Source organism: Molothrus aeneus, chromosome 8 (assembly GCF_037042795.1).
Source record: "Molothrus aeneus isolate 106 chromosome 8, BPBGC_Maene_1.0, whole genome shotgun sequence".
NCBI classification, from domain to species: domain Eukaryota; kingdom Metazoa; phylum Chordata; class Aves; order Passeriformes; family Icteridae; genus Molothrus; species Molothrus aeneus.
Window position 1 is genome coordinate 26415090 of NC_089653.1, and position 27786 is coordinate 26442875.

The following is a 27786-nucleotide window of genomic DNA, read 5'->3' on the forward strand; positions in this document are numbered from 1 at the left end:
CTGCGCGGCGCCACGCCCACGCACCCCTCTCGTGCTCCCCCGGTGCGTGCTGGGAGTTGTAGGCTTAACGAGGCTCCGGCCGCTCCAATGCGCGCTGGGAACTGTAGTCTTTGGCGTGGAGCTGCGCCGGGGCCGCCGCGGGCGCGGCGGGAGCGGCTCCTCCGGGGCTATCCCGGTCCCGGGATTCCAGGATGCCGCTCCCCGCCTCAGCTGTGCCGGGTTCTGCTCTGGGACGGAGCCGTCCCACCTGCGCGGGCCTGCCCGGCCCGGCGAGCCGCTGCCTGCCCGCCCGCCAGGGCCCGCCGCGGAACTCAGGCTTTGAGGCGCTTTTATGGTTTATTTTCTGATTCTGTAAATAAAATCCCCACCAAACACCGTCCAGCAGACGGGCGTGGCCAGGGCGTATGCGTCCCGGTTTTCGTTTCTAGGCAGCGCCTCGGGATTCGCGCTGTGAATCACGCTGCTGTTTGACATGTAAACAGCAGTAAAAGCCGCTGTCTTTTTAAACGCTGAGGGCTCAAATGCCGCCGAACCTGACGGGATCCCCCACAAGGGTCCGCCTTTTGCGGGATCTTTGCACCGGGAGCAGCTTCCCTGGGAAAGCCCCCGGGGAGCCGCGTGTGACCCGGGAGGGGCCGGGAGGGATTCACCCGTCCTGGGCCCCAGCGAGCCCCGACGCCGGGATGTGTTGTAATTTTAGAGTTTGCTAATGAGCTTGCCTGTGTGCCCTGCACACCCTGTGCGCCTGGGGATTGGCAGCTCAGGCTGGTAATCCTGCTAACCTGGCTCCTTTCAGTGTGCTGGGATTGAGATCTGGCTTCCTTCTATGCACAGGGATGGCCGTGGATGAGTAAAATCAGGTGGAAAATGATCTTTGCTAATAGTTGTTTTCCATTTTGCCTTGGTGGTGGCTGTCTGGGTGCTTCCTTCCCTCTGCTAGCTCAGGTGGGACCTGTCAGCTGTGGGATCCAAGGTTTGCTGGGAGAGTAGTGATAAAATTTTAACTTCCAGTAAGTGGTACCTCTCTGACAGTTATTTAAAGCCTCTGTCTGCATTGTTCGAGAACTATTTCCTTTTTCCTCTAGGCAACCTAGAGGAGGAAGCTGACAATCCCTCAGGTACCCGGTTCCACCTCGCTGGAAGCCTCTCCTGATGCTGCGTTGGAGGCCAGCAGAATCCACAGAGCCTGGGAGCAGGGCTCCTCCTCCCTCCTTGTGGAGCTGGCCAAAGGTAACTCTCCTGGGCTGCTCACATATTCCTTACTCACATATTGGCCTTTTTGGCCTTACTCACATATTCCACTTTCAGGTCAGAATATCAGCGTTGGTGAGGCTGTGAAATGGATGTGCTTGCTGGGGACATCCTTCTCTACCCTTTGAAGTGCTCAGAAGCATTCCCACTGATTTCAGTGGGAAAAGTTCCTTTGTCTGATGTGCTTTTCCATGTGCCAGTCAGTATTTTTTTCTGCCTGGAAGGGAAAGGACAAGACACTGCTTTATGATGGATGTTTTTAGACCAGGGGATTTCAAACAGTACATGCAATTTGCAGATCAGTTATTTGTAGATGTTTGTCATTTTGTTTGTAAGAACCGATCCAGTATCTTAGATATAGCTATGGCTAAAAATGAACATAAAAGATACCCAGTTATGACTGAAAACTTTGCACTGTGAAAGCAGGAGTTATTCCTGTGGTAGCAAATATGGCCTGCAGAGCAACAGAAATGAGCTGAAAGCAAGATGCTGAAATAAAATTGTAGGCCAGGTTTTTTGCCAGTGTCCTTCACAGTGCCAAGGCCACCTGGAGTCCAGCATTATGTGAACACTTGCATTTGGAGCCCATCTCAGTTGTGCAGGGAATCACTTTCCAAAAGCAGTTTTCCTGCCAACAGGGTTTGTTTGCTTGGTGATAAGAAACAATGGTCAGCTCAGTTTGTTGCTTGAGCATTTTAGTGACTGAGAAGTCTGGCATCCTGTACTAGATCCATTTTCTTAGCTACTCAAATGCCAGCTTGGCAGCCTATCTAGGAAGCTGATAGCACTGGGACAGGCGTGATTGTGGAGGTTGTTTTCAACAGTTTCTAGTAAGTTTTTTTTTAAGACAGCTCCTTCCTTTTTTCCTTTCCTGGGAAAAAAAAATCATAGTTACCACCTTCATGACTGGGAAGTCTAGATGAGAGAGAGGAAGGAGGCATGGGCATGCAGCTTAATATCCTACTTTTCAAAGTGCCTTAAAAACAGGACTGGGTTTAGTTTTGAGTAAGGCTGGTATTTATTCATAGTTATACCCCATTTTTTGACCTTTTTGGCCTCTGGGGTTGACATGTGCTCAAGCACCCATTCATTTCTCTCACAGGCCTTTCCAGTTCCCAGGAACAGCTGGGAAGCTTTTGCCAAAACCCTTCCATCTGGGAAAAGCACCGTGCACTTGCAGTGGAACTGTGCTGAGTCAGTGCATTATCTTGGTGCCATTCCACAGGGCTGAAGAAGTCAGAACAAGACTGTCCTTGTGCCCAGGTCTCAAGTTGTGTCCCCATGACATGAAGCTTCCCAGAGTCCTGAGACTCAACCTTGAGATGAAGCCTGGTGTTATTTGAGAAAGCCTGAGCGTGGTATCCATGGAGAGGACAACGTGCTCTAGGTGGCACATCCTTATTTTACTGATGTCACAAACAAGTTATTCTTGTGCACTGCAGAGAGCCTCACAGCCACAAAACCAGCAATAATTTTATAAATGATAAGCTTGTTTTCCTCCTCCTGTTCCCAGATACTCTGAGTGCAGCAGACAGCAGAGATGTGCATTGCTGGAATCCAGAGGGTTTCGTAATTTGGCAGCCACTTGCTGAAAGCCCTGCAGATACAAAACAACACTTATTTCAAGTCTTGAGAAACATCTCCTACTAAGTAGAAGAAAAAAGCATTTAGGTGAAGCAATGTTGCCAGTCCCATTTGTTTATGAGGCTTGGGTTTTGTCTTTATACATTTAAAATGCTTTTTATTTTCCTTCTGCTTTTTAAGCCTTTCAAGTTCATGTTTTCCATACGACAAGAAAGTCTGGAATCAAGTTCTTACTTTTAAAAGCAAAAATTTGGTTCAGAGTCCTGTATAATCATGCAGCTCCAGACATGGGATGTTTAAAAATAAAGCCACTTTGATGAGAACTACCCATCTTGAAGCTGACTTTCTGTTCTGAGTTTAAGTAAATACTTTGGTGACAGTTTAAGAAACTTTTAACAGCACCTGATCTGTGTTTGCTTTCCACTTGGATCTCTCTCTCTGTTCTTCTTTTCTCAAATTCTAGAGCTTGTTTCACCTCTCTATGTGCTGATGAGATCAGAAATGTAGTGTGGCAGCATTTGGTAAACAATGCATCCCAGTGCTTTCAGAAATACACCTGCAGATTTCATGCAGTTGTCCCTGAAGCTGCTGAGTGGTACCCTGGGACACAGAGCTCAGCTTCAGAGAGAGGAGGAGGAGGAAGGTGGTTTGGGTTTACTGGGTGGGGTAAGGCAAGGAACAGAAAGCCTGGCATGGCTCCCTGTGGGAATCCCAAATGCCTTCAGAGCCTCAAGCTTGATTGCTTGGTGTTTAACCCAGTCCTTGTTTTTGAAAGGAAGTTGACAGACAAATGATTTTTTTTAGCTGAGCTTTCTGAATATACTTATTTTAAGTTTGTTGTTTGGGGCAGTTTGATGCAGATCTTCAAGCTGTATGCAAAAGGCAAGGAGACGTGCCTGGAAATGCATTATCCAAGGGACACAGACACAGCTTTTTGACAGGCTGCTCTTCCTGCTAACACCTGGTAAATGCAGAGACCTGGCTCCATCTAAGTCCCATTCTGGGCTCCTAAGCCAAATGTTCTACACTGGCATTTCTAGGAGGTTACTGCTCTACTTGTGTGGTTTGAATCCCTTAAGTCTTTGGCCCTGTGCCCTGGAGTGCCAGCAGAGGCTTGCTGTAATTGCCCGTAAGTGCACCGTCTGTCAGATTATTGTTTAATTATTCCAGCTTCTCAGCACCACACACTGCTCTGTGTCTCTCTTGCTATCTTCATTTAATTGAGTGGAAGAAATTCGAGACTTGTGCTTCTCTTACATCACTTTGTTTTTACCCATCCTCGCCGCATCCTACCGTCAAGTCCCACCTTTTGTTTGCAGAAGTCAGTCTTCTGTAGAGAAAAAAACCATTGTCAATATCTCAAGCATATGTTAGAAAGAGAATCAATATTTTAACACATGGTAAAGTCAAACCATAAATCTCTAAACACAATGAAATGATTGTATTATTCTCCCTTGAAACACCGCTCCTCCCCTTGGGAAACAAGAGAGGGAAAGAAAACTCTTGGATAACCAAGCCCTTGTCCTCACAATGCAGGACTGTTCTTAGCCCTTCTCTCTTTGCTGCTCCTTCCTCTTCAAGACCCATCTTTCCCCAGCCCATCCCTGTTCATCTCTTCCAGAGTATTACTGGGATATCAGCTCTTTTCCCAAGATCAGCTTGTGATGACCAGTTCCACTGCCTACCTGCTGCCATTTCAAACATCTCTGTGCTTCTTCCCGTCCTTGCTACCAGGCTCTTAATAATGTGTGTTGGAAAAATAATCTTTCTGAGCTCTCTCTGACACTCCTTGTCTGTATGGCCTATAAAAAAACCTGGCAACTCTCTGGCTGCTTTTCTTCTCTCATGCTCCCTGTGCCTGTGACAAATATGTGTCATTTTTCTGGTCTTACACTTGGCTTTCAGCCTCTGAATCAGAACACTCTTCTTGTACAGCCCCCCACACAAAGATCAAGGCTCTGGTGCACTATGACAATAATAGTAAATGTTAGGGTTGCTGGCACTGTGCTCTGGTTTTCATGGCTCTGGGCAGAAGGAGTTTAATGATGTCCTTTTGGAAGATCTATCTGCACCTGAATGATTTAGTTTTCAGGGTTTTATTTAGAAATCCTCAGCTGAAACCCCACTTTACAGGTGTGTTCCTTGACTGATTTTTGGGGTTGTTCTTTTCACTTCCTGTAACTGAACTGTAGGATTACTTATTTCATGCTGCTTTCTGATTTTATTTTTCAGCCATCTCTTTTCTTCAAGAAGGAGCAATTTATGCAAGAATTTCAGTGTGGAACTGACTTTAGGCTTTATTGCTGTTTGTCACCCTTCAGGAAATACATCTCTGCCTCCAGCACTCAATCCCTGCTGGCATTCTGAAGAGGAAGAGAAAATAATAGAGCTGCAGCTATTAAGACCAACAGGCAAATATTTTATTCAAACTCAACTTCCTCTTCCTGGGTCACTCTTGAGGGATATTTTTCTGATTGTGAGGATGCGAATGAGGGTTGTGTTTGTTTGTCTTCCCGGAGACTCCCCTATTCAGCTGATCTTCATCTTCTTCCACATTTCAGGCAGCAGGGCTGGCAGCAGTGACAAGCTGTAATCCCAAGGAAAACTGCTTGTGCCTGTGGCCTGGGTTAACCTGCTGGCAGTGATACGTGCCTGGGCAGGGGCAGCTGTTTCACACAGCTCAGCATGGACGTGCTGCCACTCCCAGCCACTTTTAGGACACAGGTGAGGTGTTTACAGCAATCTCAAAAAAGCCTGTAATAAAGTTGTTCTGCCTTCCTGGAGCCACCACTGCCAGAGACCTTTCCTCTTTCTTGGCTACTGCGGGAGCCTCCTTCCTTCAGCTTCACACCTTTATCAGCTGAAATGATACAGTCAAGAACTGGCTGTGGTCAGGCTCTGTCTCAGAAGGAGGAGCTACTCTGCCACTCTTGTGGCTGCTGAGAGCAGGAAGATCAGAGAGGACAGCAGGGAGGTGGAAGCCTGCTCCCTCTTTTATGTGGAATGGAGTCAGGATGTGCCCTTGTATGAAGCTGAGCAGAGAAAAGCTTGGGCTGCCCTCGCGTTCCTGCGCACCGTGCCATTCCAGTCAGCCTGGTACTAATCTGCAGGGATCTCTGAAGGCATGAAACAACATGCAGTGCAAATGAAATCTGAGCCACACCACAGTACTGGTGCCAGCCTCTTTTAGAAGGCTGCCATGAGAGCCAAGGGAAACAGGTACAATGGTAGGAGATGCCTTGTACCACCTGCAGGCACAGACCTACAGCACTCCAGCAGCTCGTGAGCCATGTGAAAAGCTGGTGAACCCAGGGCCACTTAGACTTGAATGCACTTTCCTGGGGAGGAAGTGGCTTTTCCCTTGGAAAGCTCAGCTCCCCAGGGTCTGCATGAGGTCAATGGAAAAAGTGATTTCTTCAGAATGTGATTCAGAGTGCCTAAGCACTGGGCTTATCTTACTGACTACAGAGGAAGCTCAACTTCTGTAGATTTAAACTCACTTTTGAGAACACTCATCCCCTCTTGCCCCTTAGTTGTGGGAGTTATACTAGACCTGGATGTGGTTAGTCCTTGGAAGGCACACTACCTACTGAAATTCAGGTGCTGCAGACCAAAGCTAAGAAAGCTTGTCTACCAGAGCACAGGAAGTCCTGTTGGATCCTGTTTTGTCCTTTTGAGTTACCCTGGGATGTCAGAAATGGATTTGCAAGTACCAGAAAGGAAAATTAAATCAAGAAAGGTTGGTTTCTTCATGGTTGTCCTGACTGGAGCTGGAATAATCAGCATCTGTTTCAGTTTAACTGAGTTTTCATTCTGGCCTTTCTCCTCTTTCAAAGTACAGGCAACTGAAGCCTTTAATTTGCCCTATCTTTCACTGCCGAGGAAAATAGGAGTTTCTAACAGCTGTTACTATCCTTTCTAGAATAGCTACACTAAAAAATACAGTTAATTGTCTGTTGTGAATGAAAAAGCTCTTGCTTGTTTCTGTTGTTTGTTGTGTTGACTTTGAAAGATAAATTGTTTGAACTGGTTGACTCTCCGTTTGTATAATTGAAGATTAGCTTGCTTGATAGCCTGCTGGATTTGTAGTTTTCCCTTGCTCTGAACAAACTGAAGAACTGCTGGCAGTTAGGACACAGCACATAGTGCAAAAAGTTTCTGTTCATACAGGTAAATAAGAAAATAACTTCATGCATGACATTCTGGATGTGCTGCTTCAGTGCTGATATGTCCTGTCTTGCCACCTAGAAGAGTTCTTGTAAGACCAAGGAAGCCTTTTTTAAAAATTGCTAACAGACATGGATAGGTGGCTAATGAGTTGAAAGTAGAAGCTGGTAGGACCAGAATTAGTTTTTATATGGTAGTTCTAAAATCCTAAATCGTGCTGCTTGTGTTTGAGGACGTAGATACTCTGTCCATTTATCATACAATTGCTTGTAAAAACAGTTGGAGAAAAAAGAAAAATAACTTCTTGTCACTCAAGTAAGCAGACCTGGCTCTGAATATATAAAAGGAAGTGACAGTAAAAATAGCAACATCTTATTGTACTGTAGTCCTTCATCAGAGAACCACATTTTGAGGTTCCCCTTCTTTGCATCCTTCTTTGTATTGCAAAGGCATCCTGCCCCAAGCAGAAGCTTTTGCTCTGGGAGATTAGAGTCCAATTTCAATGGGACAGAGCTTGGTGTCAGCCAGTGCACTGAGGATCAGCTTCCAGACATTGACAAGGGCTCTGACTCTCCATGGGCATCTTCCAGGTTTGGTTTCTGTGCCTTCCTCTCTCCCCTTCTGCCAAGTGGTCCAGCCTTCCCAGTTTTTGTCTACTCATAATAAAGGCAGTGGAGCCAAGGTGCCATTTGAGGGGAAGACAGAAAAGAATGACAAAGGCATTCACTATTTCCATGATGGGCATGGTGCTCACAAAATTAAGTGGGATTTGTTGTGCCATCAGCCTTCAAAACATGCTTCTATCCCTCAGAATAACTAAACCCCTTGCAACCCTTGGCCGAGAGACTGAAGCCAAACTTCTGGTAAACTGACAATTCAAGGGAAAGGAATAGGATGTGACAGGAAGGTCTACATAGATTGAGGTGTAGATGAGAGGAAGGCAAAATCTAGTGTGAAATTTTGAGATCTGAGACATGATAGTGGGAGACTGAGATACAGAAAAAAAGAACATCTGGGAATTAGAGTTTTATGTTGAGACTGGTTGGCAAGGAACTGACAGACAGAAGACACAGCAGAACTTCAGTACCAAGAAAGAAGAAGGAAGAGAGTGGAAAGTCAGGGGGATAGGCATAGTTCATAGTGACATGAAGAACCAGACAAGAGACTGGACTAGGGCCTGGCATGGGGAACCAAAGTTGGAGGCCCTGTTGGAGATTAGGAAAGGAGGGGCAGTCTGGGGAAGAAACAGGTGATCCAGGTCTGAGAGTGGAGGTGGGGCACAGGCAGCAGGGAGGGAACGGAGTAGCAGGGGAGAGCTGTGGGAAGCAGCCCCACTTGGGGCTGAGCAGGGGGTGTGGGTGGAGAGGGGCACCACGGGCTCTGCCTGCTGGGACATCCTGACTTGCAGAGCTGGAAGTAGAACAGAGTTTCCCTCAGGCTGGGCTTCATGTTGGCTCAGCCAGCAAAGAATTTGCCTCTTGTGCTGTCTGCCCCAGCAGCAGCACAGGAACCACTGGAGCTGAGTGTCCTTGGCTGAGGCAGCAGCAGCTGCCTGCCTGGGGGAGGAGAGCAGGCTTTCGGGCAGTTGGATGACAAAAATTTTACAGCTGGGAGGAGGTAGTGAAAAGGCCACATGACTGAGGGAGAAAGGGTCAATTCATTAGTCTGGCAGCCACTAAATTAAGAAAAGGCAAGTGGGACTATATATCAGAGGTATCTGAATTCGATCAAAGATGATTCTGAAGTTGCTAGATTGATCTTGTGGTCGGCTTAAGCAAGCTTAACTAATTAATTGCTTTATTTTAGTTCATTGTGTAAGAGCTAGCTCCTAATAAATCACACTGTTTTGTAGAAACATGCTTGAGACAACTGTGTAAATACTAAATAGCCTTAGGAATGGTATTATGAATCCACTGAATAATCCAAATTCCAACACTCATCCCCCTCTGCTGCTGGTCTGGATGGAGGAAACAGCCACTGCTGCTGTTTCTCTGTCAGTAAAAGGGGTAGAAGTCTGTGCTGGACACACAAGGGTGGGGACACAGCTGATGGCCCATGGAGGTGCTGTGATGCTGCATGATCCTGCACCAACAGCTGTCCTTTTCAGGAGCACAGGAAATGCTACAGGTGTTACAGGAACATTATGAATGTTGCAAAGCCAAGCCTTTAAAAGTTAGGCAATGTCCAAACAAAATTGCCAGTGAAACCTTAATTCAGAACCATGAATTATGAAATGCTCTTTAATTATATTTCTCCTCCTGCTTGTTTCAGTGTGGATGGCAAGGTTCAAGGTGCTTGTACAGTCCAGTGGGGTTTCTGGGACAACAGTCTCCTGATCCTGAGAGACCCTTCACTAATGCTTGTAAGGATTGTGGACTCTTATATTCACCCTCTGCTCTGGGACAGGTCTGTGCCAATGAGATCTGAGGACAAACATTGCTGATGGAGACTGGGAGTAGGTTGGTGCTGAGCATCCAGGAGGAGGGTACAAAATTACCTACTCCATTTGGGCAGATTAAAAAGAAATCTTTCATGCATGAATTCTGCCTTTGCAAAAATGTCTGTTAGTTCTGATTGCAGGCACAAGTATTTTCATAGTATCAGTCTAATCTCATATGACACATTTAAGGATTTGCAGCAGAAGGGTGGAGTTAGCAGTGTAAATTTCTTGGCTGATTTATCTCTTGTGACAATTGTCCTGCTCTGCTTTATATCAGCTTTTCAGAACAAATCAGAGGTTTTGAGTATAAAGGAACATTTCTTTAGATTTCATATAATATTTTTTTTAAAGCAAAGTGAGTGGAAGCAGAAGTAGAGTCTCTAACAGAACCAGAGTACATGTAGCATATATCCTTGGTAAATATTTCAGTGCTGAGGCAACTGGGCAGTGACACTTTGCACACAAAGGCCCTAAGAAATATAAAGGTTCATGACAAAACATTCAGATCCTCCCTACAACACTACAGTCTTTTAATGCAAATGGCTGTGTTCAATTAAGTCACACAAGAAACATTTTTTTCAGACTCCAAGCTCTCAAGGCAAAGTGTGTATTTCCATGTCTTGTAGAGGATCCTGCACAGTCCACAATGGAGTCTTACTGATTAATAACAGCAAATAAACATCCAGTCAGTCTAAGAAATATTGTCACTAGGAAATTTCAACTGGTTTCTGTCTTGTGACCCAATATGCTAAAAATCCAATTCTGCTTTTAATATTGTCCAGCATTTATTAGTAAAAGCCCACATAACCACATTGAACTGTCTGGTTTGCCAAAGACTCACACAAAGGCAATTGGCAGAATTTTGGTATTTGATAATTGAATGTGAATAGCCTTGTTTCACTGAAAGTAGCCCAGATGATTGCCAAAAGTTGTAAGAAATCTGATGGAAATAGCAGATACTCAGATCTGACTATCTGATGTGGCTCCCAAATTTACTCATGGTTTTGATTCTGCTGAAGTAGCTGAACGTGAGCCAGTCCAGACTAGCAAGTACTGAGATCAATTACTAGACTCCTATTAATTTGAACATATTTAGAAATTATAAATTTGAGATGCTACTGCAGTGCAGAATCCATCAAGGCTTCAAAGAGGAACTGATTGCAACCACCTGAGAACTTAGCATTAAAAAGCTAAACCTTTCTCAGCAAAATACTGAAAGATTTGTTATAACAAGTCGTCAAGGAAATTGCTTTTAAAGCCCATCCTAAATGAAAGGGCGACTGATGGCAGGTGCTCTGTCACACTTGGGTATATTTGTCTACACAGAGGTGTGGTTGTCACCCTCTGGTATCCCTTGCGAAGGCAGCTTGCTTGGGCTTAGCCTGAGCTGTCTGCTACAGGAAGAGGAGTCAGCGCATTGGTCCGAGGTTACAGTAGCTGCCAGCTGGGGATGGTCCCGATTTTGTCGCAAAAGGAGACACGGGCTTGTCGCGGTGCCCGTGTCCATTTCTTTGGCGGTGTCTCAGCAGCTAAAGGCGCCTTGCAGCAGGAGCTGTGCCCTGAGCGTCCAGCACTGAGGAGAGCCGCTCCACAGCACCCATCCCTCCAGGATTCCCGATCCTGGCTGCGCTGGGGGCCAGCTCGCCATCCAGCTGTTGGAACGGCAGGAAAACACCTCCTGTTTGCTGTAACACTTCAATGAACTGCACTGGGTCACCGGCCGAGTTACGGGCTGCCCTCCGCACCGGGGGGCATCCCGGCAGCGCTGGCCCGACGGCAGCTTTCGGCGGGGTCTGCGGGGCCGGGCACCCACCCAGGGACCGCCATGGGACAGCGCAGGGGAGCCCTGCCCGAGCCCCGCGGGGAGCCGGCCCGGGCTCCGGCCCTCACGGCCCCTCACGGCCCCGCTCCCGCCGTCGCCACGGGCAACGCGGCGCTTCCGCCGTAACCTGGAAGCGCTCGGTGTCCGCGCTCGGCGGGCCCGCCCCGAGAGCCGCGGGAGGGCCGTGGGCGGGCGGTCCCGTGACGGCTCGGTGCGCACAGACGGTGGCCGGCAGGGCAGGGCCGGGCGCGGAGCGGGTGCCGAGCGCGCCGCGGGAGGATGGCGGAGCCGCACGGTACGGGGCGGGCGGGCCGGGGGGCTCGGCCGGGCGGCGGCTGACAGCGGGCGGTGGCCGGGGGCGGCGGGAGGCCGCGGGCACAAAGGCGGGGAGGGCCGGGGCGCAGGTGGGGGCGGCGGGGCGGCCGGCGGGGAGCCCGTGTCCGCCCCGGTGGGGCTGCCCCGCCCGGTCCGCGGGGCCCGGCGCAGGTGGGGCGGAACGGGCCGGGCCGGGGGCGGCCATCGCCCCCGCGGGGCTCGGCCGAGGGGCTGCCGGGCGATGGCAGCGACCGCCACAACAACAACAATAACAACAAAAAGAAAGGAGGAAGCTCCGTCTTACAGCCTCACCTCTCCTCCTCGCCGCCAGCTCTCGGTGCCGGGAGCTGGCACGGAGAAATTGAAGCGAACTGGCGTGTGTGTAGTGGCGGCGGCGCTCCGGGTAATGATTACCGGCGTGCGGGTAATGATTAGCGCTGCCCGTGTCACTGCGTCCCCCACCCTCTCGCACAGGCGTGAGGCTCTTTTCCTGTTTCACCCCATGTATTTATTGTGGCAGTTCTGATGGAGCCTCAGAGACAGAACCTCGTTTCAAAAGTCGTCGCCTTCCTGTCTAGCCAGGTGATTTTCCCGGTATTTAAAACAGAGAGGTGTGACAGAGAAAAGCGGTGTGACAGCTTCCCGCGTATATTTGTGGCTGTAGAAGGCGTCTTCACCGGGTTGTTCGTGTTTTTCCCTAGGAAATGCTCCAAAAGCTGTAGTAACCTTAGTAAGGTGAACGGCAGCCTTGACTAAAATTGCGACTGGGCGTGAGCTGCACAGCAATTCAGCAGAACTGAAGTTTGGTGAAACTGTGTTGCTGCTTCACTTGTCCATCCTATTTAGGAGCAGGTATGGACATGGAATTAAACGTCACCGTGTGTGAGAAAACAATTGTGAAGTGCTGAAATAGTACTGGTAATCTTTTAAGTTGTGTTTTTGAGATGGGACTGTGGAAGCATTGAGTTCTGCACATGTGCAGACTTTTGAGGCAGAATACTAACGATCAAGGAGTTGTATTTGTGTGTATTGTCGTTGCTGCAGTACTTGGTGGGGATTTTTTTGACTGTCAGAATAGAAGTTAAGATGGTTTTGGTAATCACTTTCAGGGTCTTAATTTTCTACTGTTTCTTGTTTGCTTGTTTGACCTTATATATTGTTCTTTTTACCTCCTAAACTGTGTGTGTTGGTTTGTTGTTTTTATTTTTTTTTAATCACTAATCATTATTATATACTTCTGTTTATAAAATCAAGGGCTTAAAGTAGGTGGTGGTCAAATTAAATCACGCTTATTTACAGCCATATTTTAGGCATATGTTGTATGGTGATCTTGATATAAACTTAATCTGGTTTTGAGAAAGATTTACAGTATCTTATGAATTTGTTATTACGGTACTGTGCATACATTTTAATTTTAGTAACACCCTTATCATCTTAATTCCCCTTGAATGTTTTGGATTTCACTATTTTGTTTTCTATGTAATTATTCCTTGCTCTGGATGAGTAAAATGGGAGATAATTTTCCTAATTTGAAGCCGTGTTCCTTTAATTTTAGGCTGTTTGTCGGCCATCAGCATTTCTGTACATGTGGCAAGGCAGAGCATGTATATTAGGCAAAACTAATTTTATATGTAACCTTGTAATACACAAAGATGATTCCAGACAAAGCTCTCCTTGTGTCCACAGCTTTCCTTTGAGGAATACTCAGGGATCCTCAAAGAGGATGCTGTCTTCTTCCACGTCCCTCTGTGTGCTCTTTCTAGAAACAATCCTCAGCATTTTTTGTTTGTGGTGATGGCAGGGGAGGATCCATGAGCAGTTCTGGTTGTGAGTAGCTGCTGTTCCCGGTGTAGTTTTTCCTGGTGTAGTTTTTCCTTTCCAGTGTGGCATATCTGTAAGGCAGGAGGTGCTGGGAGGGGCGTTCCTTTGTTATGTTGACACTTTAATCGCACTGATGGGTGTATTCTCCTCCAGGAATTTTGTGTGATTGAAGGGATTCCTTCAGACGAGGAATATTTTCTCCAGCTGTCTCCCTGCGCCGTTAGCCCGTGCACAGAGATTAATTGCTCGGAAGATCGCTGCTGTGCGTGTGCCTTTCAGGAAACCCTTGGATTGATTGTCACTTGGCTGTGGCTTTCTAGAAAAGCATGTTTCTGCTGGAGCAGCGTGTGTGTGGCAGTCCTGGCTTGTCACCCCGAGCCGGCAGCTGTGTCCAGCACCCGTGAAATAGGTGGATGTAGATGCTTGTGTGCGGGCACGGTGCTCATGCATGGTAATTGAATTAGGGCTGTCAAAGTATCTTCTGCCTGTTTGAAATAAGGATCACATTCTGTGATCCCTTCTTCACAAGGCTGAGGAAGCGCAATAAATAACAAAGCTCTGTTTTGGGAAGGTTTAGTATGGTAGCAAGGAAATAAAACTGCCTCAAGAGACCTCAGTAGTTCCAAAACACCACTGTGGAGAATTTGGGTGGGTGCTAGAAGGAGCCATGTCTCTCTAGGAGCAGATTCTCCTTCGTGTCTGAGGAAAGATGAAAACTTCTGTGTGTGGGAGGGGAAGGCAGGGTTGTCCCTTCCCGTGTCCCACCACAGCCTCTGGGAAAGCTGTCCCTGGTGCCCACCTTGCCCCTGCCCTCCCCAGCACCTGGATTTGGGATATCTGTGCTGTTCCTGGGTACAGGAAAAGCTGGTGCCATGTCCTCATGTCCAGCCCACCGTACCCTCCAGTTCAGCGTGGCCAGTGACATCTCCCACCCAGAACGCTTCAAGGCTCATTGCTTTTGGTTTTATTTTTCAGTGGATGCTCTTTTAATTGAAGTGAGGCTTGCTTTTCGCTCTGTTGTCGTAATACCTTGTATTTATTTTTACTGCATGCAACTGCATCTCAGAGGAGATGTTTCTGCCTCTCGCTTTTTGGTGGGTTTGTGTGTGTGTGAGAGGGCTGGGGAGGATGCAGTAGAGAAGATTAAAAAGCCAGTTACAACTGATGATACAGATAAAAAGAACTCTCGTTTTCGTGGAAACTGTACTGGCCGACATAGTCTAGTCTGTTTGATACAGTGGTCTTGCTGTGTTACAAAATGGATAAAATGTAACAGGTTGATAATAAGCAAGTTAATGTTTGCTGTATTAGCCATTGACCTTAATTGGCTTGTTTTTTGCTGCATTGTTTTGCCTTGACTCTGTTGCAAAATACTCATCACGTACTATTATAAATCTGGGAATTCTCCAACATCAAATTTGGTTCAATAAAGGCATTTTCAGGATATCCAGGTCTCTGGATGAAAAGGGAATTTTAATTACTAAGATTTTTTTCCCATCGTTGACCTCCAGGTAATGTATCTTTTGTATAGAAATTATGGACAGTTTATAATTTCATTTAAAAAAGTGAGTTTCTGCCGTGCGGTGATTTTAGACAGTTTTAAGATTGTCGCAGTTTAAGAGGTGCTTTATCTGTATTGCTCTACAAGAGAAATGAGAGAACAGAGCCCATCATATAATTGCAGACATGCTGACTGCTGTGAGGATATATGAAGAGGCTGTGAATTGGTGTAGATAAATACTAGGATGCACGGTGAAAGAACTTTTTAAAACAATCTGGCTTGCCTGTATACTTGGTTGTTTTAGTATTGTTTTACCATTAAGGTGTACATGCTAGAAAAAAAAGGTAAATACTTGAGTCTATTAGTTTGCTTTTTGCTTTCTCTACAAAAGCGTAGTTTGTTCTCAGAGTGGATGTGCATTGGACCCTGGTTTGCACGCCTGCCTCCCTTTCTGTCTCAACCAGTGCTGGAGAGCACTTTTTTTTTTTTTTTTTTTTGCCACAGGAAAGTACGTCCCCGATTTTTCTGTACTATTTTTGAGCCAAGTTGAAAGTTTGCTGCTGTGTGTTGGTGGTGGGGGGTTTTGCCGGGAGGAGCAGCCCTGGGGACCGAGCCGTGCTCCAGCCCAGCCGCTGGCTTGTGAGACGTGAGGCTGGTGCTCGCGTGGAGTTGGTTGTAGCTTGCCCTCACCTTTGCTGTGCTAATCGTCTGCGTGCTTTTGTGCCCAGGGACGCTTCATATTCTGAGTGTGAGCCAGAGGTGCGGTGCGATCCAGCAGGCAGTATTTCCATGGAGCCCTGTTGATCCCGTAGATATTGTATCCGGTTCAGTGGAGCTGCCTACCCTGTGGTCGGAGGCTTTTTGTTATGCATGCATCCTAATTGTTCTTTCTGTCGGCATTGTGCTGACTGAAGGGGCTGTGCACCAATGCAAATAGCCTTTCTAATACCTTCCGCATTTGCATTATAATGGCTGCATAAATATTGCAGCACATCTCAATTCACTCACTGCTTTGACTGCTGGGCTTTAAAATAGGTTCTTTCTCTAGCACAGATCTTGTTCGTGGTTGGTATTGCTTTGGAGAGGGGTTCTGAAGTGCATCCCTATTAAATAGTGAGGCTTGTTTGTGATGAGGTGCAATTTTAACTTAGCTATGTTCTAGTCTCCCACTCCTTTCAGCCCACAGGTTGATACATGCACTTGGAGGGAAAAAAAATTCAAGCTTTAGCAGTTTTTCACCAACTATTTCTAAACTCACTATATTTGGGGTTGCAAAACATGTTTGCTTGAGGTTTTGTTTTGCATTAATTCCAGAAATCCTATGGAGGTCTGTGAGAATATTTCCTACATAAGGAATGTGAAACGTTGTGCCACCGTTGTTTTGGTGCTGAAACATTTGTTGACTTACTGAAAGTGTCGATACAGGGATGTGACTGAAAGCAGACACTCTTTTTGGGAACTGGTGGCAGATTGCCATCACCTGTCTGTCAAAAGTTTGCTTTACAGAGTTGTTAAACAGAACAGTGATTGGTATCACGTACTTGACTCTTAGTGAATAATAGATGCACAGAGACTTTCTAATATCATCAGAGAATGCAGCTTTTCTTGTGGCTACAGAAGCCACAAAAATTGCACTTTTTATTAATGCAATGTGTCAGATTTTGGGAATGGTAGTACATGAAACTAGTATTTCTATTTTTTGGCTAATTTGTTTTAATCCTAGGCTTCACTCTGTCTTCTGTGTTTTAATGTATGAAAACTGCAGCAAGAAAGGTATGTTTAAATCAAATGTTAGGGGTTTTTTAAATATATCTGATGTTAGTAGCTTGTCACTCTTCCACTTGTTTGCACATATTAAAGCAGTATGAGTTATTCAGGTTAAGGATATGGAGAATGAGCTTATTGTAAGAATTAAAATGACAGAAACTGTCTTCTGAAACAGTAAGTGATAGCATTGCAGGAATCCTAAATTTACTTAGGACTTCTATATGATGATGGACGATTCTCTTACTTCTACACAGAAGTATTCTGTGTAGTGCTGCACACAACGTATGTATTACTATAATACAGTACTTTTAACACTTAACCTGTCAAAAAATTGTGTCTATTAGAAGTTTAGAATAACTATATAGTGATGGACATGAAAATGCAAGGTTAAATAATGTTATGTGAAAGCATAAAAGTAATCTTGAAACCCCAATACCTGTGAACACTAAGCTGTAGTGCATCTATGCTTAATGTACAGATATATATGGATTTTAATTATCTATTAGATATTACAGATAATGTTGGTTTAGTACATCAAGAAATCTGGCAAAACCACTTCAGGATTTGCAGTTGCATTTAGATCTGTGTTTTCAATGTCTCCATCCTAATAGGAATTAGTAATAAATCAGAAATTGAGGAGTTATTTCATGACAGTTTGAATGGTCAGAACAATCCATTGGTCTGGCATGTTGTCTTGACTGGGAAGAAAAGTTAGTATATTTATTACTTTTATGAAGAAATACCTGACTGGCAGCCAAAACAACCAGGGCCCGATATTTGTTTGTAGCTGAGGTGCAGCAATGATCGTGGGGAGTCAGATTTCTCTCTTTTCCTTTCTCTTGCCTGTGCCCCAGCCATTTAAATCTTGGAAAATAGGGGATTTTGCTTTCTCTTTGTTATGAGGCTTCTGTCCTGTGACTGCCAGTAATGGTGGTCTGTGTAATTGTAGCATGTGAACTGTCCAGTCTCCTATATAATAAGATTCCTGACTGTTGTAAATTTGTTTGATGCTGAAAGTTGTTATCTGTTTTGTAATACACAGCATTAATCGTGGTTATTGAGAATTGTCCTGGGAGGAAATACTCATGTTGTGTCAAAAGGCTCAGAGCAAAAAAAACAAAAGCTCTTTTTTACTATTTCTTAACTGTTGCATAGACTTGTCTTTTATAAACAAAAGAAACCTATTCAGTGTGTCACAACTTAAAGCTTATATTGCACAGTAGTGAAGGTTGTAGTAAATCTATAGATAATTAGCTAAAGCTCTGTGTTCAATGCAACAGCAGGTGCTGAGTAAAGTGCATTGTGCTATGGAAAGGTTCAGACTCTTAGCTTCAGTCTTCCTTTTTTGTTTGTGTTAGACCTCAAATGAATGATGGACCATCATTCCATCCTCATTAAAAAAAGAACACCTTGTAATCTCTCTCACTGCTTCTCTCCAACTCAACACCCCCCCCCCCCCCCCACAATCAACCTGCAGCTGACCAAGGCAAAGAAAAAATTGAGCAATCATTATTCTCTTCATTAGATGAGAAGTTGTGTTTCTGAATTTGTGGTGTTGGAGTTTTGTGCTTTGTTATATTCCCCTTCCCCCTCTGCTGCAGAAAAGCAGAACTATGCATTTCTTTTAATTCCAAGGGATAACTACACAGCCAGGAGTCTTTTGCAGATTGCTGCAAATACCAGCTCCTGTTTAGAAGTGTGTGGTTACATGGAGTTACTGTGTGTAGCAGAGAGAAAATGACTTCACCAGCAAACTGTATGTCTCCTGGAGGCATCAGGTGGCTTAATATGTAAACAAAAGTCCACTGCAGTCAAAAATAGATCTTTATAAAAAGAAATAGTGCAAAAAGTGGCCTCCTAAACAAGGAAGTGGAGGGCTAACAGAGAATTCATCTGTGTAGTCCTGCAAAATGCTGATCATAGCAGAATATGAAGGATTTACCCTGAAATCCCATTTTGCTGTTGCTTCTGATGTAGTACTTAGAGTACATGACTTTTAAAAATGGTACATGTAGAGAAATGACTGTACAATCAAAGGGTCTAAAGCCAAGAATATATAATATGCATAATTTGGAGTCATTTGCACAAATTTCTTATTGAAGGGATGTATGGGTTAAAAGAAACCTCAGCTCAAATGTTCTTGTTAATATGTTAAATTGTGACAATTACTTTTCTAATAGTTCTTCAAATCTGATGGCTATTGTTCAGTACTTACAAAACCAAAAATATTACTTATTAAAGAGAACTTTATAATACTGGCAGTTGCATGGGCTTTATTGAATTTAAAATTGTAGATTTCATGAAAAGGGAAATTTGTATTAGTAAATAGCACAAATGAAAATACCTGGGAGTTTGTTTTAGTGCAGCAGATTTTGTTTTGGTAAGTCTGTTCAGGTCTTTTGGACTCTCTGACAGTGTGCAGATATGATCACAGATTTCAGGTAATCATATTTGTTTTTCACGATGGACTATGTATTTGCTTTTTGGAATACTCAAAAAAATTGTTTGGCAGCTGTCTTTATAGCATACTGTGTGTGACAGGCCTAGCTAGGAGGGAACAAAAGTATTATACCTATGAGTTGTAATTCTGAATTTAAATACAACAAGATGGATTTTTTCCCCCCGTGATTTCATCCATAAATTTATTTTCTATGTTTTAGGTCATCATTAGGGACATTTTTACAGTAGTAATTTCTCTTTTCCCCATAAGAAGTCTTCAGATAAGTCTTTGTAGTTGTTTCTTGCATTTAGACTGTATCCTGTCTTGTCTTTTAAAACTTATCTCTTTGCAGGGTGGCTCTTTGGAGAAGCCCTAAGTCATACCCAGCTATCGAGGTTTCAGTTACATGTTCTCACTGTAGTATCATGTTTTCTTCTTCTAAACTGAGATGCTGTTTATTGAACCAATTAGCTGCTGGGTGCAAGCCAGAACTTTCTCCTGAAATCAGAATTAATGAATAAACAAATTCCTCTGGAAGGATTCCTGTTCTCACCGGGCAGTGACAGTTAACGTATGACAAGGGCACTGTTCGTGTCCTGTCACCTCAGTGCCCGTGTGTGTGTCTGGGTCTGTACTCACCCCTGCCAAAATCCATGGGGTAAACTTCTGACAATGGATCACAACGTTCATATCACATATTTGATGGTATGTCTGTCTTGGGCTGGTTTTGAAACCATTCCAGCTCTTGTGCAGTCAGCAGATGGGATGCATACGCCTTCATTAGCAAGCAGTTAACTCCGCTGGTAGGGCTGAGTTTCCATCACGCTCGGGGTCTGTGACTTGGCTCTTTCTGCATTCCAGCTCCCACTGTTTGTTCTGCTGTCTCCAAGAAGAAATCGACAGGAGCATTACATGCTCCTGCCCTCCTGTGGTAACGAAAACCCAAATGTTTTCCTCAAAATCAGGTTGTGTAAAAATAAAAGAGAGAGAGAGAGGAGAACAAGGAACTAGTTTTTCTCTTCTGGAGCAGCTGCTCACATCTCAAGATGTGCATTTGCCTTTGGTGAGGTGTTCTGCTTCAGAAGCCCTGGAAAAATCACAGTTATTTCTGAATTTGCTGCTGCAGTATCAAAAAGACCTTGTAGCCTTTTATAGTTGTGAACAAACTTTCTTGCCTTTATATGTGATGTGTGCTATCCCTTTTGCATTAGAGAAATTAAGGCACAAATTATAGGGGAGAATTTGACCAGCAGCAATGGCAGTGGGATAGCTCTGCCTTCCCTCCTGTGAGCCAGTGGGAGCTGAAACCCAGTCCTAGGATGTGGCTTGGAGACACCAAGGTTGGGAAACAGAAGTGGATCCCAGCCCCAGACTCCTCACCCCTCCCAGCCAAGTGGAAGGTGGAGAAAGGCAAATGGGGACAAACCCATGGCTGCAGTGACATCTTTGTTGGCTGGGGGGACCACGGAGAGTAGCATGTGTCATCTTTGAATGTGCAGTGTGGTAACAAGTAGTCATGTGGCCTGAAAGGATCCTGAAGTAGTTGTAATCTGTATGTGAACTCTTATTTCTTAATGATCCTCTGTATTAAGAATACTAAAAGAAAGATGCTCTCAACTTCAAAGCTTGTGGTGTATATAAACTATGGGCTTACTCCCTCAGTCTCTGTAGGCAAATCTTTGTGTTGTTCTCAACCTGTAAAGTCTTGGAATGAGAAATCTGTGTTTGTCACAGCTTTCAGTCCTGTGATTTTCAGTGTCTACTGAAACTGGTTTGTTTTGTTTTTTCCACTTAAACCTGCTTTATGTTAGCAGGAAGACTTTCACAGTTTGCATGCTGTTGGTTCTTTGGGCCAGCTTGCTGTCTGTCTTTTAGAAGTATTTAATATAAGCTGATCAGTTGCATACCGTGGTAATCTAAAAGTATCCTTGAGAGCTGCTTCTGCTGATTTTCACATTGCTTTGTACTTTTACAATGTGATTTTTGCTCCCTCTTCATCTTTGAACTACATAATTAATAGTTTCTGACAAAAAGAAATGGTCCAGAATAATTTTTTTTAATCCTGGCTGTAAATGTCTTATTTTGTGACACAGAAACAAGTTAATGCAAGGCAGAAGGGTGTAGAGAGCATGAAAGGTACTCATTGCTGCTGCTTGTCTGTATTCCCTTATCCTGAGGTAACGTGAGGTATCCTGCCTCCATTCATCTTAATGCACACATTCAGGTATGTGTGCATGCCTGAACTTTTTCCAAGTCACTGCTATGCTTCCACCATTGAATGACTCTGTTTGCAAGTCTGGAGGTATAAAGTTTTCTAATAAAAGTAGGGGAAGAGAGCCTGGAAAGTTTGTATGTGAGTGCCACTTTCAAATTACTTTTTCTAAATAGAAATTAATAATGATTTGAACTTTCTCATGCACTTTTCCAGTGCTAGAGCAACGACTTGTCACGTGAGCAAAGTTCTGCTTGGGTTGTATGTGGCTGTAAAAGCTCATGGACTGAATTTCAAGTTTTCTAGGTGCAGAGTGTAAAATTACTGCTGAGACTGCTTAAATCCCTTCCAAGACTAAGTTTTCTTTCCTGTGTAAAGCAACTTTCTCAAGTAGTGGAGGGTGAGATCAATAACAGCTCTGGATATATCTTAGTTATGATTTTGATGCAAATTCAGTGTTGTATAGCCTGGTTTATTAGTAAATGAAGCTAGGAACTCAGGAACTAATTAACAAGTTTTCTTTTGTGGGGTTCTGCTTTGATGGATCTTCCAGAAGTACTTCAGGTGTGTGTATATATTCATCCACTACAAATGTGCTGCTCTTCAGTTACCAAAAGTAAATGGGCAGAACCTGATTAATAGAATAGAATTAATTATGCTGAAAATAATCTTTTCACCAGTTTTTGACCGATTTTCAGGTAGCTACTCCAAAATAAAGCTATTGATGCATTACAGAGATGATTAGTCCAGGATCACAGCATTTAGGATTCATTTGGATTCTCATTTTCCTTGCTGTCAAAACTCTTAATTACCAGCTAGTGAGCACTGTAAGTTCTCTTGTCAGTCAGATGTGGGAGGCTGGTTGTACGGCCCTTTTTCTGACCTCCTCTGATCATGGGCACTTTTCATCCAAGGCTACTGCTTGGTTTTGATTATTAGTATCATTATTAATGTGCAGCTTTTACCACTGCCTAGTGATTACAACCAAATGTAAATAAAATATCCCAGCTTGAATAGCAGTGACAAATGAAAGCTTAAACAGGTGATCACAGAGCAGAGTAATTAACCAGTGAAAAGAAGTGGTTCTTTTAGGTCAAGCTTTTCATTTGCCTTTAAGGGTCACTTGCCTTAAGGGTCACTTCTCAGTATGAGGTGCTCTGATATGCTGACAATAGTTGTTATTATGCCATTATAATTATATATGCATACATATATATATACACACACACACACACACACACACACACACACACACATAAAGGTAGGGGAGAGAATTACTTTGCACTTTATAAAGTTTACCAGTCACTTGTGGATCACTCCCAACTTTGTTTTGGTACTTCTGTTGACAACTAGTGGTACGTGAATTAAGTAATGAGGCTTTTATGCAAACCTCCTAATATTTGAAACAGTATCTAGAAATAATAAATAACAAATGGAGAGCTCCTGATGATAATACAGATGAGGAAGAAATTTTAACTGGAACAGATGGTATTTTTTCAGCCTAATTTGGATTTGCTGTGTTATCTCCCTTTTTATTTAACAGTCAGCCTTTTGTATCTCTATTAGCAACTTCATTTATTGTATATGCAGGCATGACTAATGTGTTGGAGCATGCAGGGCAGCATGGCTTGGAAGCAGTCCACAGGCCAGAACTGCCTTGCAGGGCAATGATTTGCTTCCTATTTCTAAAGGACAGGTGGAAGGGCTATTTGGGAAATAAATACTTCGACACTGAATTTTTTCTTAGATAGCACTTTGTACTCTTGTCTAGACATAATGGTAGCATGGCTAAAGGATGAAGGGCATAGACAATTTTCTAGCAGATTCTTGCAGTTATGGTGTGTTTATAAATATGAGAAGAAGTGGACCCATAGAAACATCCATTGAAGAAACCACATTATTCTGGAGAGAGATGAAGAGCTCCTGAATCAAAATAATAATTTATTGATAAGTGCTAGAAGTAGGAACAAGATGATGCTGTGTAAGATCATGCTGTAATGCAGCCCACAGTGATGAGTCTGAGTGTTGGCAGGGATCATCTGGTCTGGATTTAGTGGTAGTGTTATTTGCTCTGCAAAATAAGCTAAAAGTTGGTTCTGAGAAAAATGAGCAGTGAACCAGTATCATCTACACAGATCTGACATGAGGAATTTAGGAGTTAGAGGACAGCACACAGTGTGTCAAAAACAGAGCCTGTGGTTAAACCTTTTTCTCTCAGTCATATTTCCAACTGGTAGTCCTCACAAGCATGGATCAAATTTAGCCTTAGAAAGCAAGAATCATTTAAAATGAAAATTTCCTTCTTTGCATCATGTCTGAATTTGATCCCCATAGGATGCTTGATCTAATCTAAAGTGATTTAATGTGTGTATTTGTTTTTAAAAAATTGTTAATTCCTGTTTATTTATAGCATTTAAGAGTGCTTCAATACTAAGCTAGTACTGACAGTTGTCAGACAAGTTATGCTACTCTGTAAGAATTACAGAAGCTTTTGGTTTGGTAGGAATTTGTGCAGTACACACTGATATTCAGCTCTTCAGATTGCAACTTCTCCACCTCCTGTTTGAAGAATTATTGTCAGAGAATGTAAGAAGGAGAGGAGGAAGGAGGAATTGTGGGGGAGGGAAGCTGCCCCTGTTTGCACACCCCTATGCCCAAGAATCACGGGAGCTGGGGGCTGGTGGGGAGGAGGTTTCCTCAGACACGTGCTGGTCCTTCAGCCCCAGACAGGAATCAAATTGTGCATGTAACTGGATGTTTCTTGCCTTGCAGCAAAGGGAGGCATGGAGCAAGGCTTGTGGTGGGATGGAGGAACAGCTCTGGCACTGGCTGTGCCCTGTTGCAGGGCTCACAGCAGTTCAGGTCCTGCTCCACACATGCTGCTTAGCCACTTCTGATGTCCTGACTGTGCGTCTGCTACTGCTCTTTGGTTATTCCTGTACATTGTCAGAGTTCCTTGCAGCCTGTACCCAGTGCTCCTGTCTCACTTCAGGCACATGCTGGTGGTTTTCATCTCTCTTTTACCCTTACTGGTATTTGCTCTCTTTTATGTTTTTATTGGAAGTGTCATTCCTGAGATTTTTTTCTTCCTTCCTCACTATTTTGAGAATGGTTGAGTGAGAAAGGAACAAGCAGGTGGCAAGTATTAGTTAAAATTAGTTAATCAACTTCTTTGTTAAACTGATTTTTATTTATTTGTTTTTTGAGTTTCAGGTACAGTGTTTCTACAGTGTTTCAGTTTCTTGTTCTTTCTGTTCAGGAGCTCTGTTCTCACGTCCTCAGATATGTTCTTAGTATTCTCATACTGTTCATATATATAGTACCCTTATTTTGAACATATTGTTCTGGAGCATATTGTCATACTAAAATTTGTTCAGTCCTTCAAGTCAGTTTGTGAGGCTGTATATTTTTTCTGAGTGCTTTGAGCATATGTCTAATACTTTTTGGATTACACTTGGTTTGAAAAGGACTCACTGTCTTTTAATCTGAGTCAGTTCAACCCCTGCAACTCGTGAATGTCACTTAAGTGGTTGAAATACTCCTCTCCTGCCCTGTGCATTAGTACAAAATTAAGGCTCCATCACTTTTGTTAACCTGTTAGTTGGGGGTTGGGTCAGGGTCACTCTGCAAGGAGCTGAGAGCATCCTCACCTCTGTGCAGGTCAGAGAGGAGCAGATGTGGGCAATCCCAGTGCAGGGAATCACCTGTTCTCAGCTTGTAAAGTTCAGTGCAGTCCTCTGGTCCATCTGTTTAATGGGAACAGATTCTGCAAGGCACAAATATCTGCAGACCAGCAGGCCTGGTGAGACACTGTTGTACCTGAGCTGCTGTAAAGGTTACATTTTAAATGTTCACAAACAGACAATTTCTTGCTGAATTATCTAGACATTTATGACATCTGCTTTCTTTCTGAAACAAAGGCCAGTAAGGTGCAAAAGTGTCACTCAGTATAAATAGGCATATAGTACAATTTTTATTTTCATTTTGTTAGGATAGTGATGTGAACTTTAGTGTAGCTCTAAGCTAGCCTACTTATTCATCCATTTTTTCAGATTTCCATTACCTTTTTAATTTTTTGGAAAGTGGTGAGGTAAAAGGTGTTGTTGCAATATTTATACAATGTTGTTTTATTCAGATTGCATCTAATTTTTTTTCCATGAGGTTTTTCAGGTTAGCACTGCTGCTGCTTTCTACTTCTGCAATACACAACCCTTTCAAATGTGCTAGGAGTCTGTCACTGAGCTGATTTTTGACAAGCAGAAATCCATTTTTTTCACTGTTTCTAGGAAAATTGTAATTGAAGACATTTTGGTGGGTTTTTTTTTTTTTGGAAGAAAAGAAAAGGATGCCTCATCTGAACAGATTTTGAAGAATCTGCTTGGAAGGGATCGTAGATCTTTTTACTTTTTTTTTCTTTTGAAGGAAAACATCTTGTTCCTGTGAAAGGACCCAAATTATCATGTGTTTTCCAGAATTGTTAGTATATGTGAAATAATCTTTTAATTGGTCTCGAAGTTATGAGCAGAATAGTGTTCAGTGCTGGGGCTGAGGGTGTTTTGTGCATCAGGCTCTGTGACAGTGGGGATGAGGAGAATTCTTGGTAGGTCTGGACATTTCATGGTTCTTAACAGGAAGGTGAACAGAGCTTTCTTTCTCGTCCTTGTTTGTTTCACTTTCATCTGCTATCCTGGGAAAGAAATCTCTGGGATCATCTTGGGAATCTGTAAGAATGTGGATCAACTTGCAATAAATTCAAATGCTGTCATTTTTGGATTTTTTGTAATGCGAATGCATTCAATGTTGAGTGGGGAAGAAAAGATGTAAAAAGCTAAATAAAAATACTCCTAAGAAGTTATGAAAATTAAATTTTCATTATAAAGCAATCAGAATTAGGTAGGTGTGAATGAGATGGCTTCCAGTGCTGTAGGTGACCATACTTGTCAGAATGTGTTCAGTACCCCTCCAATCACTGCATAGTCTCCAAGACCCCTTCTCCAGGCAGTGTATAGGAACAGGAGTGGTGCCTGTTGACTGATTATTTTCTCAGTATTTTCATGTCTGTGACACTCTCTTATATAGAATTTCTTATCAGCTGCTTCTTGCCCATCACTTGTGCCCGCCAGCATCCAGTCCTTGTTCTTCCTCCAGCTCCTGCCTCTTTCTCAGCTTGCCTGTGCTCCTGGCAGGAGCTTTTCCTCTGTGGGGCTGCTATGACCCAGAGGGAGGTGGGGAGGACAGTAGCAGGGTGTCTCAGCTGAAAGCAAAGGCCTGTTTGGCCCCTCTGGGTTTGACTTGCTCGGTGGGAATACCTTGTGTCAGAAGCTGTTGGTGTTGAGGAGGTGAAGCAGGCTCAGGAGTGAATATGTGGTGAAATTCACTGTGGCACCAAACATTATAATAGATTTGAAGTCCCTAGTCTAAACTAAAACTGCCGTAGTTATGAAATTGGTGTTAAGATTACCTTCAACTTGAACAAAGCCATGTGCTTTTACCAGCTGTTTGTCTTGCAAACAGCTGAACCAAGTAAACTACCTTACCTTTTCCCTCTATTCTTATGCTCCCTCAAGACTCCTCTCTCCAACCCCAAAACAATCCAAAAAAAAAATCCTGAGGGCTGGCAGGCAGATGCTGCCAAATGTCAGCTTGAAGGAGTGAAGTTTTGTACAGATCAATGTGTTTGAAGAAGCCTTTGCCAAAGAGCCCTGGCTGTAGTGGCAAAGGTGCAGGGCCACCTGAGTCACCTCTGGAATGCATCTATTTGTTTCAATAACACTTCACTGCTTTCTGTCATTGTGTTTAATTCTGTTATGCTCAATGGGGGAAAGCAGTTGAAAGCTTTGAAAGAGGCTTGGGAGTAATTTTGGTCTTCATCACCTCCTCAGGGTGTATAATGAGCCTACATTTCCATGGTGCCATTAATTGGTGAAGTTCCCCAAGGTATTTCTGAGTTGCTTTGGCTTCTCCAGCTGTGGCTGAGCATCGTTTCAAGCAGTGGTGCAGGAACATGGAATCCATTGGAATGTGGTAATCTGCTTAACCATGTGCAGTAATGCAGCATGAGAGGGTGAGGACAGGGAGGGAATAATGCAAAGCCAGTTGAAACTGAGTGGGCAGAATGCAATTAAGCTCAGAAATGTAGCAGTTAAAAATGAGACTCCAGCTGGAGTGGGCACACATAATACAGGGAAAATAGCATTTCTCTTTGGCAGTTTCTAGTTCTTGCATCTGAGTATTTGGATGGCAGAAGTGGTCAGTCACATCATGTTTAGGCAAATGATTGCTGGAGAAAAGAGATGAGAATATTTTAATTTATATCTAGTTAGCTGAAACACAGCAATTTCTTTGTCCTCATGTTATATATATAACACCTGGTCTGAATCAGTTGCTTTCAGCAGGTAAGATGCATTTATCTAAAAGAGTCAGATTACAAAACAAAACAATAAAACCTCACTGGAAAGAGCACTGC

At 43.8% G+C, this 27786-nt stretch overlaps 1 protein-coding gene and 2 long non-coding RNA genes across 5 annotated transcripts in view; 2 read left to right on the plus strand and 1 right to left on the minus strand.

Moving 5' to 3' along the window:
• Positions 1-341: 341 nt before the first annotated feature.
• On the plus strand, positions 342-3161 carry LOC136559502 (uncharacterized). Of its 2 annotated transcripts, none has more exons than XR_010784014.1 (2): positions 342-1230; positions 2354-3161. It is a non-coding gene; the product is annotated as an uncharacterized lncRNA (long non-coding RNA). The 2 variants fall into 2 exon arrangements; XR_010784015.1 differs by having other exon boundaries at positions 2765-3161.
• On the minus strand, positions 1300-12003 carry LOC136559501 (uncharacterized). Its single transcript, XR_010784013.1, has 3 exons — positions 11892-12003; positions 4093-4165; positions 1300-1468 (listed from the first exon to the last, which is right to left on the minus strand). It is a non-coding gene; the product is annotated as an uncharacterized lncRNA (long non-coding RNA).
• The window catches only part of SHOC2 (SHOC2 leucine rich repeat scaffold protein), a 59869-nt gene continuing 43544 nt past the window's right edge, over positions 11462-27786 (plus strand). The window contains exons 1-2 of one of the 2 annotated variants that reach the window (XM_066554752.1): positions 11494-11559; positions 12281-12431. The gene's annotated coding sequence lies outside the window, so the exon portion shown is untranslated. Of the gene's footprint in view, positions 11560-12280; positions 12432-27786 lie in introns of both variants that reach the window. The other variant, XM_066554753.1, reaches the window with a different exon arrangement.